A 22,273-nucleotide genomic window follows, 5' to 3' on the forward strand; every position below is an offset into this window, starting at 1 on the left:
AGAGGCGCTGTACGAAAACGGTTTCATATATCAACATGAAATCAATAACTTTTTGTCAGCACAGTTTGGTGAAAATCGGAAGAACGGTCTAGGACTAGTTCGAAAAAGTAGGTTTTCAACATAAACCAAAATGGCGGACATGAAGATTGACCAACTGTGTCATTTCAATCTCATTACAATAGGCGAATGCTATCTACAGTTATTAGCATTTTTGGAAATTTTATAATTAGTAGTTAATGAATGGTTTATTACTCTTGACCAATAGGTGGCACTGCTACCAAATTGCTGTGGTGTAATCAGTGTGAGGTGGTAATGCCACATACCAAATTTGGTGCAAATATCTCAAAGCTTTGCAGAGATACAGCTTGATATGCACTTTGGCATCTTTTCAGCAAATTCGTTGATGCGTTAAATGAAAACGGTTTCGAATATCGACACGAAATCCATAACTTTTTGTCAGCATGGTCTGATGATCTGAGTCAAATTTGGGGAAAATCAGACTAACGGTCTAGGAGGAGTTCAATAATCAATAATCAAAATGGCGGACAGGAAGTTAGGCCAATTTTGGCAAATTTGGTATCAATGTTCTCGGCCTGACCCAAGGAATATTTTGAGATCAATTTCATAACAATAAGCAATTTTTCACATAAGTTATTAGCATTTTTCTAAATTTCCTTATAACCACATGGTGGCGCTGCCACCAAACTTTTTAAATACTGTCAGGGCATGGTGCCGAAGACACATACCGAGTTTCGTAATGATACGTTAATGCGTTCGTAAAATATAGCATTTTATAACAAAATTCTAAATGGCTGACGCCCAAAATGGCTGACATGGGATAATTGGATATGGTTCAACTCGGCATGCTCCTCCGAACCTAACGGGACGAGTTTCGAGATTTTTGGCCAAAGCACTGAGAAGTTATAAGCAAAAATAGCCAATTTTCATATCTCCTGACCACTAGGTGGCACTGTGACGAAACACTACAGGTAGCCTCAGGTCATGCTTGTTATAACACTCACCAAGTTTGGTCTCAATACTCCAAAGCGTTGCGGAGATATGGCCTTTTTGCACGCTTTTCGTAGAATTAATTAGCGCGTTATTCGAGAACGGTTTGTCCAATCAACTTAAATTCCATCACTTTTGCCAGCAAGGTCTGAAGATGATCTGAGCCAATTTTGGTGAAAATCAGACAAACCGTCTATGACGAGTTCGAAAAAGTAGGTTTTACAAACAATTAATTATGGAAAAAAAACTAAACCTTACAATTTTTGAATTTATTCATTCGACTCGACATGACCCAAGGATTCAGAGAAAAAAAGAATTTAGATTTTGCGGCTTACGGTTCAAAAGTTATAACCAAAAAGAAAGTGAAACTTTGGACAAGTGGTGGCGCTAGAGAGTTTGAGTTAGAGACTCCAAATTAGCTTCAGTGACATTTCAGACTGTCCTCTATCAGTGCGCCAAATTATACACCTTTCCCGCAAGCGGTTCTATGGGCTGCCATAGACGCAATGGCAGAAGAAACAGAAGAAGAGGAAGAAGAACGCCAACGGATACAATAGGTGCCACCGGCACCTTCGGTGCTTGGCCCCTAATAATAATAATAAATGTTTTTTGAGCACCAAATCAGAACATTAGAATGATTTCTGAAGGATCATCTGATTGGACTAATGATGCTAAAAAAATTCTGCTTTTTTTTCTCAGTTTTAGTGATTTGTTTGCCTGTCAATTTCTTTTTTTTTTTTTTTTCTTTTTTTTTTTATATTTCTCTGTTTATTTTTATTTTAGTTTTAGTCATATTAGTAATTAAACTATTTCAGTTAATTGCCAAGGCCATTTTTTATAATTTTTTTTTATATAAAAAGATTCTAGAAGGATTTTTTTCAGAAATTTAAAAACTTTATAGTTGTAGTTTTAGTTAACAACAACAAGTAATTTAATTACAGACCCTGTTATTTAGTGACACTAGTGACCAGTGACACTAAACTGACATATAAATAAATTATATTATATACATTATATATATACATACATTTTTTTTATTAAATATTTCTATATTTTGCTTATAAAATATCAGTTTTATTAATTTTAGTACTGCAATTTAAACAACTGTATTTCAGTTAGATGCCAAGGCAAAAAATTTTATTATCATTTAAGTTTTTAAATCTAATATAATTCTATTTTCAATAGCAACTTGTTATTTATTAATTTATTTTTTTACTGAGATTTGAAAACTATTTTTATTAGGTTTAGTTAAGTAGTGAAATTACTGGCCCTGCAATTTAAAAGTGACCACTAGCAACATCAAACTGAACTGCAATAATAACTGTTTTCAAACAGGTTTCCCTCTGTCCAATATTGGAGGGAAAAATCTGAAATATTGCTGCCACAAAAAGAGGACGAATGCGAAACAGACGCCCATCACAGCTTCCTTCAAATTCAGGTCAAAGGTCGCTGACCGCAGCAGTCGCATTGACCATAAACGTGGAACCGTAAAAGGAGAAAGATGACATAATCCCCAATGCAAATCACCAGCAGCGACCATAATAACCACAGTAAAGAATGAATGGCGAACAGAACCAGGTCACTGAGCAAACACACACACACACACACACACATAGACATTTCAAAAGCAACACAACCCATTTAAATCAAAAAGAAGTAAAAATGCAAAATGCAAAAGCCAAGTCCTGCAACGTTTCACTGTGTGACAGAAACATGCCATTTCAGTTCATGGCCTCTAATGTGCATCGCTGTCTGAAACTAATGCACCAACAACCTGTTTGCTCTGAAACTACTTTCCGCACTCGCACCGAAGCTCTCGATACTCACAGACTGACGGGTTCCTCAAGCAAAGACAGACGCAGCCCCGCAAACCTCTCTCTCCTCAGGGCACCTCCATGTTCACCCACAGCTCTTTCATTCGCATTCAACTGGTGAACGGCGCCGCAGCCCAAGCCTCTCTCACCGGCTTCACCGCATGGCTGAACGCATCCCACAAAGCATCCGAGAAAATCACAGCCGCAGCTCTCCGCTCCGCAACCCCAATGAAAGAACGGATGGAAAACAGGAGAGAGAGGAAACGGAGGAGGAAGAGGAGGTCTCTCTATTGCTCCTCTCCTACAGAGCGGCTGATTGCAGTTTGTAGGAGAAATAATATGTGATCCGCCCGGAGAAAAAGGAGAGTTTGGACAGGAGGGAGACGGGTGATGGAGGGAGGAGCGGGAGGAGCTGGAGGTGCTGGAGGAGCGGAGTGAGTGAGTGAGTGAGTGAGTGAGTGAGTGAGTGAGTGAGTGAGTGAGTGAGTGAGTGAGCAAATCAGCTGCGCCCCTTTCTGACATCAGTGAACTGCTGCATTTCTCATTCACATTCAGCTTTGAACAACCTCACTGTGGCACATGCAATACTACAGAGTAGGGATGGGTGATATGGCAAAAAAAAAAAAAATGATTTGAAGATTTCTATTTTATTATTTTTTTTAATTTAACTAGTCAACATAAAAGCAGAATTACAATATGATTCAAGTAACATTTTCTTTATTAACCGTCTAGTTAAAGAAAGCTATATTCCAAGTGCACCACACATGAAGTTGTCAACATGGTGTAAATGTAAAACAAATTCACTTGTTAAATATCTTTGCAGAAAAGATGCATTGAATATGACATATCGTACAAACTGAGAAATGAGAAAAGCAGCACTCAAGTTAAAAGTGCAACGCAGATCATTCTAATTCATTAGCATTTTGTCACATGTCTCTAATTGTAACTTTTGGCAATAATTTTCGTGATTTTTTTGGTTTCAATAAAACTAAATAAAACAAAAAATAAAATAACTGTGGCAAAACATTACACTACCAGTTTTTGAACATTAAGATTTTTTTTTTTTTCTAAAGAAGTCTCTTCTGCTCACCAAGCCTGCATTTATTTGATCTAAAGTACAGCAAAAACAGTACAATTTAAAATAACTGCTTTCCATTTGAATATATATTAAAATGTAATTTATTCCTGTGATTTCAAAGCTGAATTTTAGCATCATTACTTGATGATCACATGATCCTTCAGAAATTATTCTAATATTCTGATTTTCTGCTCTAAAAACATTTATTAGTATTATTATGCTGAAAACAGCTGAGTAGTTTTTTTTTCTGATGAATACAAAAGTTCAGAAGAACAGCATTTATTTGAAACAGAAATCTTTTGCAACATCATAAATGTCTTTATCAGCACTTTTGATCTATTTGAAGCATCCTTGCTAAATAAAAGTATTCATTTATTTCAAAAGTTTTCACCCCCAGCTCTTAATGCATGGTTTTTCCTTCAGAAGCATCAGTGAGTGTTTGAACCTTCTGTAATAGTTGCATATGAGTCCCTCAGTTGTCCTCAGTGTGAAAAGATGGATCTCAAAAACATAGTCATTGTTGGAAAGGGTTCAAATACACAAAAATGCTAGAAAACCAAAGAACTTGTGGGACCTGAAGGATTTTTCTGAAGAACAGCAGGCAGTTTAACTGTTCAGGACAAACTCATGAACAACTATCATTAAACAAAAAAACACAGCTGTGGATCATTCAGGTAACAACAATGTATTAAAAATCAAGTGTATGTAAACTTTCGAACGGGGTCTTTTATGTGAAATATCTTATTCAGCTCAGTACTAAATAAACAATGCATTAATTAACATTTTGCAGATTCTGAAAGCGGGACGCAAACTTTTGACCTCAACTGTATTTGAAATAACACCAATGTTGTGCATATTACAGCGGAAATGTGCTTTGAGAGATACAGTACAAATACAATAGAAATTTTAATATCTGCTGACAGGGACGTGGGCGAAAAGAAACTCCTGGACAACAAGTGTCTTAGCTATGCCGTTGCATTTACACAGAACCAAAGACTGAATCTCAAACATACTTTATCACAATTGTTTTACTGCCTCACAAGCCCTGCTGTTGCCTTCAGGAAATGTAAATCTAGTTTACACTGTGACTCCACCGGTCAAAGCAGCGCTGCGTATCTGATGTACAACACGACTGCATATTGATAGCCCATCTGTTTTTTTAAAACTTGAATGTCTCTGTCTCTGCATCTGCATCAACATGCATGAGTGTGTATGTGTGTGTGTGTGTGTGTTTGTTTGGCTGATACCCAGTGAATCATTCCACAGTGGCAGAGCTAAACCTCGCTGAGAGAGAAATCTAATCAGACCGGCTTTAGTAGCAGACTGGCCTGTGACCAGCTCTACAGATTATGCCCTATTCCTCTGCTTTCGTTGAGTAATCGGCTGTTCCTATTGTTTACTTAAATAAAGGAGCCCATAATGAATATGCATAACCCAGATTATGTCATTGCGTGAATATTCATGAGGTCAGATGAGTGGGCCTTTTGAACTGGGTGATGTTAATTAACACACTTGATTCATGTTGATAAGTCGAGTCTGTTGAGACACGGGGTCAGATGCTCCTTCACTGCACCGTCGGGGATGACGCTAACCGATCTTACAAACTCACAGTCAGACCCTTAGGACTCTGTGTCGTTATTCGGCATTAATCAGTGATGTTGACAAACAAACAACACATACAGTGCCTTGCAAAAGTATTCATACTCATTTTCATATTCATTTTTTTCACATTTTGTTTTGTTGCAGCATTATGTTAAACTGCTTTAAATTAGTTTGTCCCCACATCAGTTTACACTCCATACACCATAATAATGACAAAGCAAAAACCAGATTTGCAAATTTAAGTAAGTACATTGCATAAGTATTCATACCCTTAACTCAGTACATAGTTGAAGCACCTTTACAGCCTCAAGTCTTTTTGGGTCTGATGTGACCATCTTTGCACATCTGCATTTGGCAATTATCTGCCATTCTTTGCCTCACCTTTTCACCTCTCCATCTCTGTCAACTTGGATGGGGGCTGGCAGACATTTTCTAGAGTCCTAGTTGTTCCAATCGTCTTCCATTATGGATAATGCTTCTGTCAACCTTCAATGCAGCAGATTTTGTTTCTGAACTCTTCTCTAGATCATCGCCTTAACGCAAGTCTGTCACTGAGCTCTACAGGCAGTTATCTTGGTTTTTGCTCTGATATGCATTTCCAGCTGTTAGACCTTTTCTGAGAGGTGTGTGCCTTTCTAAATCAGACTCATTCAAATGAATTTGAAGTGTAGTAACATCTAGAAGCAATATGAATGCTCCTGAGATAAATTTCAAGTGTCCCAGAAAAGGGTATGAATACTTATGCAACGGGATCTTTTCAGTTTTTTATTTCTAATCAATTTGCAAAGTTGTTACAAACCTGTTTTGTGCTTTGTCATTATGGTGTATGAGATGTAGATTGATGTGGAAAAAAAGTAATTTAAAGCAGTTTAACATAATGCTGCAACAAAACGTGAAAAAAATGAAGGGGGTTTGCAAGGCCCTGTAGGTGTAATCTGGATTACATAAACCGATTACAAAAATTAAGTACTTGTAATTAGATTAAATTACACTTTAAAATACTCGTAATCAGACTACAGTTACTTTATGGATTACATGATTACATATTTACACAATAGCAATACATTATTCATAATTTATTGATTCTCTCTACTTCCTGTTTTTTATCTTTTAAATGTTTCTTTCTGGTGTTTCAACACTGAATCAACTACTGATGAAAATATTGCTTTTTATTTGAATTATCACTCTGTAGGTTATTTAACCATGTATTTCTATGTCTTTGGACGGCTTATGTCTTTCGAACACATTAAAACTCAGAAATTCACAAACATTTTTGTCACCTGATCCTCTTTCACTTAACATATTTACTTGAAGGACCCCTGAGATTTAAAAAAAATAAAATGTTTATTTCTTTAAGTTTTTGATTTTTATTGATTTTAAAATGTTTTTTTTTTGTGTAAAATTTATATTAATTATTAGTTTTTCATCGAACTCATAAACCCCCTGCAGTTGCATTAAATGAAATGAAATGATATTAAATCAAACATTAATGTCTATAGAAAAGGTACATATTTCAACCAGAATTTAATAGAAAAAATATATACTTGTCAAAAAACAACCAAAATGATTGTTTGATGGTTCCTATAAAATTAAATTAAATTAAATTAAATAATAAAAAGTAACCAATAAATAAATAAAATAAAATAAAATAAAATAAAAACAAAAACATCTCTGGGTAAATAATTGGCTTTAGTTCAGTAACTATATTCTAAAAACAGCTTGAAATAACTAAATGTCTTTAATGTTCATCCAGGCTGTATTTACGCAATTAAAAGTTTTTGAATTATTACAATAAAAAAAAACTGTTTTCTATTGTAATATATTTTAAAATGTAATTTATTTCTGCGAGGCAATGCTGAATTTAACATCATTCCTTCAGAAATCATACTGATTTGCTAGTCAAAATGCATTTCTGATTATTATAAATGTTGCAAATGGTTCTGTTGCTTTACATTATTGCGAAAACTGACAGTTTATAATGTTACAAAATCACAGGAATAAATTGCATTTTGCATTTTAAAATATATTCACAAAGAAAACTGTTATTTTGACCTGGAATAATATGAAGAGTTCAGATGCAAAAGCCTCTAAGTGCCAAGAGCATTTTTCTCAGGCTTCTATGTGTAGGTTCAGTAATTTCACTTTAATGACAATAAATAGGTTCTTTTCATTGCCATTAAAGTGAAATAACTGAACAAACATAGAAGCCTGTGAAAAATGCTCATTTTAGAAGAAAATTTCAGACAGCACTTAGAGGCTTTTGCATCAGAACTCTTTTATTTTTTTTGGTCAGTTCAAAATGGATAGCAGAAGACCAGAAGAGCCTTCGCCACTGGATGTCTGACAACGTGCAACACGCCACAATAGATGCTTTCAGTGCCAGCAGCAGTACGATCTCCAAATTACAGCCAATGTGACCTTTTCCAAGTGAAGATGGACAAGCCACTGTCAATCTAAACATCTTTTAGAGCACAGAAACACAGATAGAGACAGGAAAGCATGCGGTGACGCTAAATATGACAAGACGAAGGTGAAAACCACGCAAATGCACAGAGCTGTAAAATGACATACTCGCTTAAACAAACCGTGAAATGAGATACGCGGAGCACTTCATAAGAAACATCATGACAGGTTATGGTGCATGTATTAAAGTGGGAATGGGAGGGGAAAAATAATATTATTATAAAATAATAAGTGCCACATTAATGCTGCCTACAAATACACCAATGTGGGAGAATGGTCACAAAAATAAAATAAAAAAATAAAATAAAATAAAAATTAATGCTGTCTACAGAAAAGGAAGAATTTAATAGAAAATATATATTTTGCCAAAAAAACACCAACATGATTGTTTGATGGTTCATATAAATAAAATGAAATAATAAAAAGTAACCAAAAAAAAAAAAAGATAAAATAAAATAAAATAATCATTGATGCTGTCTACAAAAAAGGTACATATTTCAAATGGAATTCAAAAGAAAAAACATATTTTTCTGAAAAAACAACAACAAAATGATTGTTTGATGGTTCCTATAAAGTAAAACGAAATAATAAAAAGTAAGTGAACAGCATTAATTTAAAAAAGAAATGAAATGAAATAAAATAAAAAATAAATAAAACAAAAATAATAAGATAAAATAAACAAATAAAAAATTAATTAATTAAATAAAATACAATAAATTAAAATAAAAAAAGATTAAATTAAATTAAAATAAATAAACAAAATACAATACAATAAATTAAATTAAATAAACAGAAAAGGTACATATTTCAACCAGAATTTAATAGAAAAAATATATTTCGCCAAAAAAACACCAACATGACTGTTTGATGGTTCTGTTAAAATAAAATAAAATAAAATAAAATAATCATTGATGCTGTCTACAAAAAAGGTATATATTTCAACTGGAATTCAAAACAAAAAATATATTTTGCTAAAAAAACACTAAAATGATTGTTTGATGATTCCTATAAAATAAAATAAAATAAAATAAAATAAAATAAAATAAAATAAAATAAAATAAAATAAAAAGTAACCAATGAATAAAGTTAATTTAAAAATGAAATGAAATTAAATAAAATGTAATAAAAAAATTAATTAAATAAAATATAAAAATTAAATAAAACTAAATAAACAAATTAAATGAAATGAAAATACAATACAATGAATTAAATACATTTAAAAAATGAAATGAAATAAAAAAAGAAATAAAATAAATTAAATATACAAATAAAATATAAAGTCAACTAAAAAGTATTTTTTATAATAAAAAACAAAGAAATCACTCATATAAAATATATAAATATTGAAGTAAATATTGAATATTGTCAAAAGGCTGAACAGTCCTAGTGAAATTAAAGCAGAAAAGGCAGAAGATCATTGGAGCTGAACACAAGCAGCCACAGCTGAAGACACCAGCGATTCCAGATGCACCGTCACCAGAGCAAACGCTTCTCACTGAATCCTCCAGCTGTCAGGAAAGAGGAAAGCTGTAAACAATGTAAATGTGCACGGCACGTGTCGTTTCCTAGGACAGGAGCCAGAGCCACACAGTGAGACATTTACCCACAAACCAACCCTACATGTAATGTCCTGTACTGTGACCTGAAGTCCTGAAGACCAGAAGAACTCAACTCAATTCAGATTTCATTCTCCTCTCCTCTTCAACATCCTAAATGACGTGACCAATTCACTTCAAATTCACACTCATGAACTGAACAGGAGCCAGTTGTTGAATGGTGAATTGTGTCCGGCGCATGTGTGCAGCACCATCTGGACGGATGGATTAAGGACGCTCTAAAGTTTCTGGAATGCTGCCTCTGCACAGCAGATGAAATCTTAAGCGCGCGTCTCTGCCGAGTCTCCCAAGACCACAGTGCAAAGAGGAAGAACGGCAGAATTTTATCTCTCGCCGAAACACCATCTGTCTCCATCTGCCTTCATCTTCTGAGAGAGAGAAGAAAGAGAGTGTAAAAGCGAAGGAGAGGGGCAGAAATGAAAGGATGTAGGAATAGATGCCTTCATATCGATACAAGTCCTGTGAGGACAAAAAAGAGAAGGGTTTGAGATCTGAAAACCCACCGCTGCATTGATTCACCCAAACAGCCCTGATTTACACTGACACTGATGCCTTCGGCTCGGGTTTAAAAAGTTCAGATTGAGTAATGTTTTCACACTACTTAATGCACTTCACTGTGTTATTTCATACTTTCGTTTTCTAGAATCATAGCAACTTAAAGGGATGGTTCGGAGTAGAATTGACTTCATTGCTATGCACTCCGAAGCCCATGTAAATACCCCATCCGAAGTTTTTTTTACCTTAGTCAAACATTTATGGAGATATTAGAGTTTTTCGAATTGCTTGTTACAGGAGTGAATGGTACATGTGATGTATCTCGTAAATTGCAGCACTAAACGTGCAAGTAATCTTACCAAACTTGTACAGTAGTGTAAATAGGTTATGTACTCACAAAACGCTGCACCGGAACATTTGTAAGTCCACCATGAGTGTTTTAAAAACACGTTTTAGCCGATCCCTACTAGTCTCAAAAACTACAAGTCGACGTCACTTCCTGGTTTGAAAAAGCACGTAAAAGTCCTCCTACAAGTTGACATGCACACAGATGTAGTAGGAGGACTTTTACGTGCTTTTTTCAAACCAGGGAAGTGACGTCGACTTGTAGTTTCTGAGACTAGTAGTTCTCGGGTAAAACGTGTTTTTAAAACACTCATGGTGGACTTACAAATGTTCTAATGCAGCGTTTTGTGAGTACATAACCTATTTACACTACTGTACAAGTTTGGTAAGATTACTTGCACGTTTAGTGGTGCAATTTACGAGATACATCACATGTACCATTCACTCCTGTAACAAGCAATTCGAAAAACTCTAATATCTCCATAAATGTTTGACTAAGGTAAAAAAAACTTCGGATGGGGTATTTAGATGGGCTTCGGAGTGCATAGCAATGAAGTCAATTCTACTCCGAACCATCCCTTTAATTTGTTTTCTCCATGAGTAAATCATGGCCATGTTGTACTAATTTATTCCCCTAGTTTTGATTTTCGGAAATGGGGGAACTAATTAGTACTAGGGATGTGCGGTATACCGGTACTGTGAAAATACCGGCATTTATTTTTTTTAAACGGTACAATATCAAAAGTTTGCTCAGTTCGGTATTTCATCCGCTGTTCCGATTGAGTGTTCTGCAAACTGGCGTAAAACCGGCAAGCGTGATAACAGACAAACGGCAATGGATCACACAGATGAAACGCGCTCTGTAGTGGTCAAAGGAGCAAGCAAAAAAATAAAGACTGAAAAGATATGTATATGTGAACCCATTTTATTCAGTCCCAAAATCACAATCCAACCTGTATCCTCTACTCTGTTGGTTTTTTTGTTGTTGTTGTTGTTGCTGCATTCTGGTTGCATTCACATTTTCTTTGTGATAAAGACTGAAAATATGTGACCCTGGACCACAAAACCAGTCATAAGCTTACATTTTACAAAACTGAGGTGTATATATGAAAATGAAATACACATGAAAGCTGAATAAATAAGCTTTCTATTGATGTATGGTTTGTTAGGATAGGACAATATTTGGCCGAGATACATCTATTTGAAAATCTGGAATCTAAGGGTGGAAAATCACCTTTAAAGTTGTTCAAATTAAGTTCTTAACAATGCATATTACTAATAAAAAATATACATTTTGATATATTTATAGTAGGAATTTTACAAAAAATCTTCATGGAACATGATCTTTACTTAATTTCCTAACAATTTTTGGCATAAAAAAAAAATCAATAATTTTGACCCATACAATGTATTTTTGGCTATTGCTACAAATATACCCCAGCGACTTAAGACTGGTTTTGTGGTCCAGGGTCACATATATTAAGAGATTACTTTATTTTAATTAGATCTCTTCAGTTTTGTTTCTTCTAAAATCAAAATTGTAGTTTTTATTATTTTTTTGTAACAATTTCTTTGCACAGTTGTTCATAGAGGTTTCAATTCACCTATATTTGCCTGTTTCCTTTTTTTTTTTTTTTTTACCTATGGTATCGATTTGGTATCGATACTAAGGTATTAGATCCTAGTATCGTACCGAAGTCAAAATTGTGGTATCGAGCCATCCCTAATTAGTACAACTTACAATTTACTAAAAAGAGAGAATGAATTAGCACAATCAGACGACAATTTACTAAAACAAGTGAACAAATTTGTTTAACTTGGCCAATGAGGGAACAAGCTAGTACAAGGCCACTATTTACTAAAATGAGAGAATGAATTGGTCCGAAGCAAAGATTTTCTAAAATAAATGAAAAAAGTAAGAACAATTTGGCAACGATTTACTAAAACAACTAAACAACTTATTTGTGCAACTTGGACACTATTTACTAAAGACACCATAATTTACTAAAAGCGAGGGAATGAATTAGTACAAGCTAATGATTTATGAAAACGAAAACTAATTAGTATTATCGTCACGGTTTACTAAAACAAGAAAACAAATTAGTACAAGGCTACAATTTACTAAAATTAGTGAACGAATTGGTACGAGGCTACAATTTACTAAAATGAGAGAACAAATTGGCACAATGAGACGACAATTTACTAAAACAAAGAAAAGAAGTACAACTTGGCCACAATTTACTAAAATGCGAGAACGAATTGGTCCAAAACAAAGATTTTTTAAAACAAATGAAACAAATAAGTACAACTTGGCAATGATTTACTAAAACAAGTAAACAACTTATTTGTGCAACTTGGACACTATTTACTGAGGAGGCCACAATTTATTAAAACGAGGGAACGAATTAGTAACAAGGTCACGATTTATGAAAACGAGGGAACAAATTGGTACATGGCCACGATTTGCAAAAACGAGGAAATTAATTAGCACGAGGCCATACTTTACTAAAATGAGCAAAGCAAAGATTTACTAAAACAAATGAAAGAAATAACTACAACTTGGCAACAATTTACTAAAACGAGGGAACAAATTAGTACGAGGCCACGATTTACTATAACGAGGAAACAAATTGGTATGAGGCTACAATTTACTAAAACAAGAAAATGAATTGGTATGTGGCCCAGATTTACTAAAACGAGAGGACGCATTGGTACAAGGCTACAATTTACTAAAATGAGGGAACGAAATGGTCCAAGGCTACAATTTACTAAAACGCAAGAACCAATTGGTACGAGGCCACAATTTAATAAACGAGGGGAAAAATAAGTACAAGGCCATTATTGACTAAAACAAGAGAACAAATAGGTACAAGGCCACGATTTGCTAAAAAGAGGAAATTAATTAGTACGAGGCCATGCTTTACTAAAACAAGGGAACGAATTGGTACGAGGCCACGATTTACTAAAATGAGAAACTTGATCGGTACGAGGCTACAATTTACTCATACCAAGAACAAATTGGTACGAGGCCACAATTTACTAAAATGCGAGAACGAATTGGTCCAAAACAAAGATTTTTTAAAACAAATGAAACAAATAAGTACAACTTGGCAATGATTTACTAAAACAAGTAAACAACTTATTTGTGCAACTTGGACACTATTTACTGAGGAGGCCACAATTTATTAAAACGAGGGAACGAATTAGTAACAAGGTCACGATTTATGAAAACGAGGGAACAAATTGGTACATGGCCACGATTTGCAAAAACGAGGAAATTAATTAGCACGAGGCCATACTTTACTAAAATGAGCAAAGCAAAGATTTACTAAAACAAATGAAAGAAATAACTACAACTTGGCAACAATTTACTAAAACGAGGGAACAAATTAGTACGAGGCCACGATTTACTATAACGAGGAAACAAATTGGTATGAGGCTACAATTTACTAAAACAAGAAAATGAATTGGTATGTGGCCCAGATTTACTAAAACGAGAGGACGCATTGGTACAAGGCTACAATTTACTAAAATGAGGGAACGAAATGGTCCAAGGCTACAATTTACTAAAACGCAAGAACCAATTGGTACGAGGCCACAATTTAATAAACGAGGGGAAAAATAAGTACAAGGCCATTATTGACTAAAACAAGAGAACAAATAGGTACAAGGCCACGATTTGCTAAAAAGAGGAAATTAATTAGTACGAGGCCATGCTTTACTAAAACAAGGGAACGAATTGGTACGAGGCCACGATTTACTAAAATGAGAAACTTGATCGGTACGAGGCTACAATTTACTCATACCAAGAACAAATTGGTACGAGGCCACAATTTACTAAAATGCGAGAACGAATTGGTCCAAAACAAAGATTTTTTAAAACAAATGAAACAAATAAGTACAACTTGGCAATGATTTACTAAAACAAGTAAACAACTTATTTGTGCAACTTGGACACTATTTACTGAGGAGGCCACAATTTATTAAAACGAGGGAACGAATTAGTAACAAGGTCACGATTTATGAAAACGAGGGAACAAATTGGTACATGGCCACGATTTGCAAAAACGAGGAAATTAATTAGCACGAGGCCATACTTTACTAAAATGAGCAAAGCAAAGATTTACTAAAACAAATGAAAGAAATAACTACAACTTGGCAACAATTTACTAAAACGAGGGAACAAATTAGTACGAGGCCACGATTTACTATAACGAGGAAACAAATTGGTATGAGGCTACAATTTACTAAAACAAGAAAATGAATTGGTATGTGGCCCAGATTTACTAAAACGAGAGGACGCATTGGTACAAGGCTACAATTTACTAAAATGAGGGAACGAAATGGTCCAAGGCTACAATTTACTAAAACGCAAGAACCAATTGGTACGAGGCCACAATTTAATAAACGAGGGGAAAAATAAGTACAAGGCCATTATTGACTAAAACAAGAGAACAAATAGGTACAAGGCCACGATTTGCTAAAAAGAGGAAATTAATTAGTACGAGGCCATGCTTTACTAAAACAAGGGAACGAATTGGTACGAGGCCACGATTTACTAAAATGAGAAACTTGATCGGTACGAGGCTACAATTTACTCATACCAAGAACAAATTGGTACGAGGCCACAATTTACTAAAATGCGAGAACGAATTGGTCCAAAACAAAGATTTTTTAAAACAAATGAAACAAATAAGTACAACTTGGCAATGATTTACTAAAACAAGTAAACAACTTATTTGTGCAACTTGGACACTATTTACTGAGGAGGCCACAATTTATTAAAACGAGGGAACGAATTAGTAACAAGGTCACGATTTATGAAAACGAGGGAACAAATTGGTACATGGCCACGATTTGCAAAAACGAGGAAATTAATTAGCACGAGGCCATACTTTACTAAAATGAGCAAAGCAAAGATTTACTAAAACAAATGAAAGAAATAACTACAACTTGGCAACAATTTACTAAAACGAGGGAACAAATTAGTACGAGGCCACGATTTACTATAACGAGGAAACAAATTGGTATGAGGCTACAATTTACTAAAACAAGAAAATGAATTGGTATGTGGCCCAGATTTACTAAAACGAGAGGACGCATTGGTACAAGGCTACAATTTACTAAAATGAGGGAACGAAATGGTCCAAGGCTACAATTTACTAAAACGCAAGAACCAATTGGTACGAGGCCACAATTTAATAAACGAGGGGAAAAATAAGTACAAGGCCATTATTGACTAAAACAAGAGAACAAATAGGTACAAGGCCACGATTTGCTAAAAAGAGGAAATTAATTAGTACGAGGCCATGCTTTACTAAAACAAGGGAACGAATTGGTACGAGGCCACGATTTACTAAAATGAGAAACTTGATCGGTACGAGGCTACAATTTACTCATACCAAGAACAAATTGGTACGAGGCCACAATTTACTAAAATGAGAAAATGAATTGGTACGAAGCAAAGGTTTACTAAATCAAATGAAAGAAATAAGTACAAATTGCCAACTAAAACGAGGGAACAAATGAGTATGAGACCACAATTTACTAAAACCAGGGAACAAATTGGTAACAAGTGCACAATTTACTAAAACAAGGAAACTAATTAGTACAATGCCACGATTTACTAAAACAAGGGTATAAAATAGTACGAGGCAAAGATTTACTAAAATGATTTACTAAATGAGAAAATGAATTAGTACAAGGCCACAATTTACTAAAGAGAACAAACTAATATGAGGCAAAAATTTACTAAAACAAGTAAACTAATTTTTGCAACTTGGCCAAGATTTACTAAAATATGGGAAAGAATTAGTATGAGGCTATGATTTACCAAAAGGAAGGAACGAATTAGTATGAGAAAAAGATTTACTACAACAAATTAAAGAAATAATAATAATTAAAGAATCAACAAAATGACCATGATTCACTAAAACGAGGGAACAAATTTGTGCCATGAAACAAATCCATACAATATGACTATGATTTAGTGAAACAAAGGAGAGAAATTACAACAACTTGACCACAAATACATATACAGTATATTTTCTTCCAAACTCCATAGCACCATAATATATAAATGTTGATTTGACTTTACTTCTCAGAGATTCAGCCTTAAAGAAGTACTTGACCAAAAAAGATGGTCCAACTATTTTAGATGTTTCTTTTCCAATTCCTGAATGTACTTATATCCTTTTCTGAGTTTAAAAGAAATGTTTACTATCATCCGGGCAGGTACAGAAAGATCTGCACAAAATGTTCATTATGTTTCCATCAGCACTTTTCTTTCATTTTTGAACAAATGCTATCACGTCTGCTGCTTCGGTGGCTGTATTTCAGACGTTGAGCACACTCTGCACGAAGAAGGTGAGGAGAGACGTTCTGCAGACGTGCCCTGCTGTGCGATAATACAATTATAGATTTATGTCCGTTATTTTTGGAGGCTTACGGGCATTAAGAGGCCGATCGAACAGAGTCTGAAACCTCCTAACAAGACCGGACACAACACAGAACACACTGTTATCTGCCTGCATGTGTGCATGTTTGCTTGAGAAGGATGCATGTGGCCGCATGTCCAGCTGTCGCGTGTTCATCCCATAAAAGACGTTGTTTTTCATTTTCCACGTGTTAAATAGCAAATGGGCTTAATTAGCTTGAGCTCTTCGCTTTCTCGAGTCTAATTAAACTCACGTAGCGCCGCCAGTTGGTGTGTGTATTCACTGTTTAAGCTCATTAGCGCTGTTTGCAAAAGCGAGAATTACTATAACTATTACTCATACATGAGGTTGCGGGTTTTAAAACACCTGAAGCTAAATATTAAACTTGGGCTTAACACTGATAATAATCAGAAATGTTTTTTGAGTAGCAAATCAGTATATTAGAATGATCTGTGAAGGATTATGTGACACTAAAGACTGGATTAATGATGCTGAAAATTCTGCATTGAATCACTTGAATAAATTACATTTTAAAATATATTCAAATAGAAAACAGTTATTTTAAATGGTAAAAATATTTCGAAATATTACTGATTTTACCACAATTTTAATCATATAAATGCAGCCTCGGTGAGCTGAAGAGGCTTCTATCAAAAACATTAAAATTCATAGTAACTCAGACTGTACTATCTGGGCATATTTTAGTCTCATGACAACATTTGACCTCAATATTGATGTATATGATCTAAAATGGCTCATAGAAATATTCATAATAACCAAAAAGCAGATTTTCAATCTTTTTCAGTTTTTAACTACATTAAATGTACCAACTCAAGACTGTTTCTACAACTGAAAATTCAGCACTGAATCGCTTGAATAAATTACATTTTAAAATATATTCAAATAGAAAACAGTTATTTTAAATAGTAAAAATATTTTACAATATTACTGTTTTTACTGTAATTTTGATCATATAAATGCAGCCTCAGTGAGCTGAAGAGACTTAATTCAAAAACATAAATAATCGTACTGACTCAAACTGTACTATCCAGACATTTTTCAGTCGTACAACAACATTTGAGCTCAATATTGATGTATATGATCTAAAATGGCGCATAGAAATATTCATAATAACAAAAAATCTGATTTCCAATCAATCATTGATTCACTTAATTGGATAGTTTTGAATTAAATCAAATGTACCAACTCTAATACTGTTTCTACAACTGAAGCTTAAATCAGAGACACTAAAACTCTCTTTTAAGCCTTAAATAAGAGAATAAACTTGGGTTAACTGCATAACTGTTTTCAGTTATGATAATAATCAGAAATGTTTTTTGAGCGGCAAATCAGCATATTAGAATTATTTCTAAAGGATCATTTGACACTGAAGACTGGAGTAATGATGCTGAAAATTCAGCATTGAATCACTTGAATAAATTATAACTTAAAATATGTTCACACAGAAAACAGTTATTTCAAATTGTAAAATTATATCACAATATTACTGATTTTACCACAATTTTAATTATATAAATACAGCCTTGGTGAGCTGAAAAGAAAACATTAAAAAAAACGTACTGACTCAAACTGTACTATCCAGACATATTTCAGTCTTATGACAACATTGATGCATATGATCTAAAATGGCTCTTAGAAATATTTATAATAACCAAAAAGCAGATTTTCAATCTTTTTCAGTTTTTAACCAAATTAAATGTACCAACTCTAACACTGTTTCTACGACTAACAATTCTGCATTAAATTGCTTGAATAAATTAAATTATTTAAATTAATATATTCAAATAAAAAAGTTATTTTAAATAGTAAAAATATTTTACAATATTACTGATTTTACCACAATTTTAATCATAAATGCAGCCTCTGCGAGCTGAAGAGACTTAATTAAAAAACATAAAAAAACGTACTGACTCAAACTGTACTATCCAGACATATTTCAGACTTATGACAACATTTGGTCTTAATTTTGATGTATATGATCTAAAATGGCTGATAGAAATATTCATAATAATCAAAAAGCAGATTTTCAATCAATCATTGATTCAGTTAATTGGATAGTTTTGAACTAAATCAAATGTACCAACTCTAACACTGTTTCTACAACTGAAAATTCAGCATTTAATCACTTTAATTAAATTACATTTTAAAATATATTTAAATAGAAAAGAGTCATTTTAAATAGTAAAAATATTTTACAATATTACTGATTTTACCACAATTTTAATTACATAAATACAGCCTCGGTGAGCTGAAAAGACTTCTTTCAAAAACATCAAAAATCATACTGACTCAAAATGTACTATCCAGACATATTTCAGTCTTATGACAACATTTAGCCTCAATACTGATGTACAAGATCTAAAACGGATCATAGAAATATTCACAATTCCTAAAATGCTAATGTATCATTTATCCAGTTAATTGAATAGTTTTAAACTAAATCAAATGTACCAACTCTAACACTGTTTCTACAACTGAAGCTTAAATACGATAATAATCAGAAATGTTTTTTGAGCAGCAAATTAGCATATTAGTATGATTTCTAAAGGATCATGAGACACTGAAGAATGGCGTAGTGATGCTAAAAAATTCAGCACTGAATCACTTGAATAAATTACATTTTAAAATATATTCAAATAGAAAACAGTTATTTTAAATAGTAAAAATATTTTACAATATTACTGTTTTACTGCAATTTTAATCATATAAATGCAGCCTCGGTGAGCTAAAGAGACTTCTTTCAAAAACAGACATAATTCAGTCTCATGACAACATCTGACCTCAATATTGATGTATATGATCTAAAATGGATCATAGAAATATTCATAATAACCAAAAAGCAGATTTTCAGTCAATCATTGATTCAGTTAATTGGATAGTTCTGAACTAAATCAAATGTACCAACTAATCAGAAATGTTTTTAAGCGGCAAATCAGCATATTGGAATGATTTCTAAAGGATCACAAGACACTGAAGACTGACGTAGTGATGCTGAAAATTCAGCTTTGAATCACTTAAATAAACTACATTTTAAAATATATTCAAATAGAAAACAGTTATTTTAAATAGTAAAAATATTTTACAATATTACCGTTTTTACTGCAATTTTAATCATATAAGTGCAGCCTCAGTGAGCTAAAAAGACTTCTTTCAAAAACATTAATCATTATTGATGTATATTGTCTAAAATGGGTCACAGAAATATTCACAATAACCAAAAAGCAGATTTTCAGTCAATCCTTGATTCAGTTAACTGGATAGTTTTGAACTAAATTAACACTGTTTCTACTGCTGAAGCTTAAATCAGAGAGACTAAAGCTCTTTCTTAAGGCATAAACAAACTCCACACAAGCACACAAAGGCAGATGGAGATGTTGCAAGTGCACAAACCTACTGAACAAACTTAACATGCATTATTGCATAATTGTGATGTAAAAAACTTCCGTCTCAAGGGGGAGATGCAAACCAGATGCGCTATTATTCAGGTAATAAACTGTTACTTGTCAAAAGCTAATAAATGCTGACAGCTTAATAAACTTTAACTAACTTGCTCAGCAAGATTCTCTTCAAACTTTAGCTCAAGCTGAAAAACAAAAATGACAGCAGAAGCTTTATATTAGAGAGAGATGAGTTTTGTGCACAACCCTCATATTTTCTTGAGAGTATCTAAAGCTTTGGTTGTTTGCTCTTACTTTCTCATCTGTAAGATTAAAATTCATCTGCGAAAAAAAATTAGACAGCAACATATTTGAGATTTCTGCGGCACGGCAGGAGCAGGATTTGTGACTCATTCTAATATCTGAGTGGTTAAAATGGGGTCTTTGTTTTCTCTGAGAGCGAGCGAGAATTAGTTCACTGTGGTCTTAATGAGCTGTCCAGTAAATGGATCGGTTGCCTGGACACAAATGAAGTTCAGTCTCAGAAATTAAATGGAATGATTATTCACTGAGGTCGAGAATCCCAGACAGACACTTAAGACTAAAGCAGCAGCCGATCTCCGCTGGCAGCACCATTTACTTCACTACACTTAAAGAAACAGATCACAAAAATGGATCATTCTGTCCATGTCGCTCCAAACTGTACAACTCCAAAAAGAACAAGAAATGTGATTCAAATTGACCAAAACATTTAAGAATGTAATAACTCCCTATGTTTTTTAAAAGAATTTAAAAGAATTAACTCAACAAGAACAATTTGATTAAAAACGAATCACTTGGTTCGTTGCCTGGTTCAAACATCTGAAAAGAACAATTAGTTTAAATTCAAATCATTTAGACTGATTAGACTTAAAAATAATCATTTCAAAATAACAGTTTGTTCAGAAAAGAATCTGGTTCAAACAAAAGTCAAAAGAACAGTTCTTTCCCAAATCATATTCCACTATGACTACAAACATATTGTAATTATTGCTCAGCATAACAGCAGCAGGACTGACACAAGTCAATAATATACTAATATGTTTTCCCTATAAGTAGAATGATGCATATTTACTACATGCATTTTTGGGAAAGTGCTCCATCATGCTGTTTTAGAACACAGAAAGCGTCCCATCCCGTCTCAACTCGGCACACGTCCAAAGTGTCCAAGGTAAATGGAGACTGAGACACTGTGTCCCGTGCCTGTCCTATGCAAGCTTGACCTAATGATGTTGTCTTTGCCTGTCCTTCCCTCGAAAACCAACACCAATGCAGCAGAACTATGACATCATCATGCCAGGAGCCAAACTAGCTTTTTGATTGGATAAGAGGATAACATACACTTACAGTAAATCAGCTGGAGATATAGTTGAATTAGGACTGTAAATACGATTAACCAGTAATTATTTCGCAAAAATATAGTGCTACTGAAAGATGTTTTTGAATGCCTGCACTCTTGCACAGACAGAATAGAATATTACAATACTGCAGCGCTGAATCTATAATAAATCAATGCTGAGCGTCATTTGAATCAATCTAATGATTCATTCACTGAATCATTCAGTGGTTCTTGACTCATTCAAAATGAACCAAAAACTTATGTTGAACTTTTTTATTGTTTAATTTAAATCAACTGACAGGTTATTTATATGACAAAGGGTAGTTAAAGGTATACATTCAGAAGAGAGCTTTGATGGCACTTCAAATTAAATGAAATTAAACTTAAATTTAATTTAATTTTTTAATCAATTTTAAATTCAATTAAATATTTTTTATTAACTTTTTTTATTCATAATTTTTTGTCTTCTGAGGAGGTTGTTGCTTTTAATGAAATAAAATAAAATAAAATACATAAATAAAAAATTGATACATAAATAGTTCTTTAGATTAATAAAAATTAAATTAAATTAACCAAAATTATTATTATTATTAATAGTGTCTTCTCACGAGGATGATACTTTTAATAAAATAAAATAAA

The 22,273-nt window shown here is 33.5% G+C and overlaps 1 protein-coding gene across 4 annotated transcripts in view; it reads right to left on the bottom strand.

The window, feature by feature from the left end:
- The window catches only part of tanc1b (tetratricopeptide repeat, ankyrin repeat and coiled-coil containing 1b), a 229,735-nt gene that overhangs the window by 88,169 nt on the left and 119,293 nt on the right, over positions 1 to 22,273 (bottom strand). The window contains exon 1 of one of the 4 annotated variants that reach the window (XM_073845255.1): positions 2,836 to 3,154. The exons of the other annotated variants lie outside the window; for them this stretch is intronic. The gene's annotated coding sequence lies outside the window, so the exon portion shown is untranslated. Of the gene's footprint in view, positions 1 to 2,835; positions 3,155 to 22,273 lie in introns of those variants that run through there. 4 annotated transcript variants of the gene reach the window in all.

This window comes from Garra rufa, chromosome 8 (genome assembly GCF_049309525.1).
Source record: "Garra rufa chromosome 8, GarRuf1.0, whole genome shotgun sequence".
In the NCBI taxonomy this organism is placed as follows: Eukaryota; Metazoa; Chordata; class Actinopteri; order Cypriniformes; family Cyprinidae; genus Garra; species Garra rufa.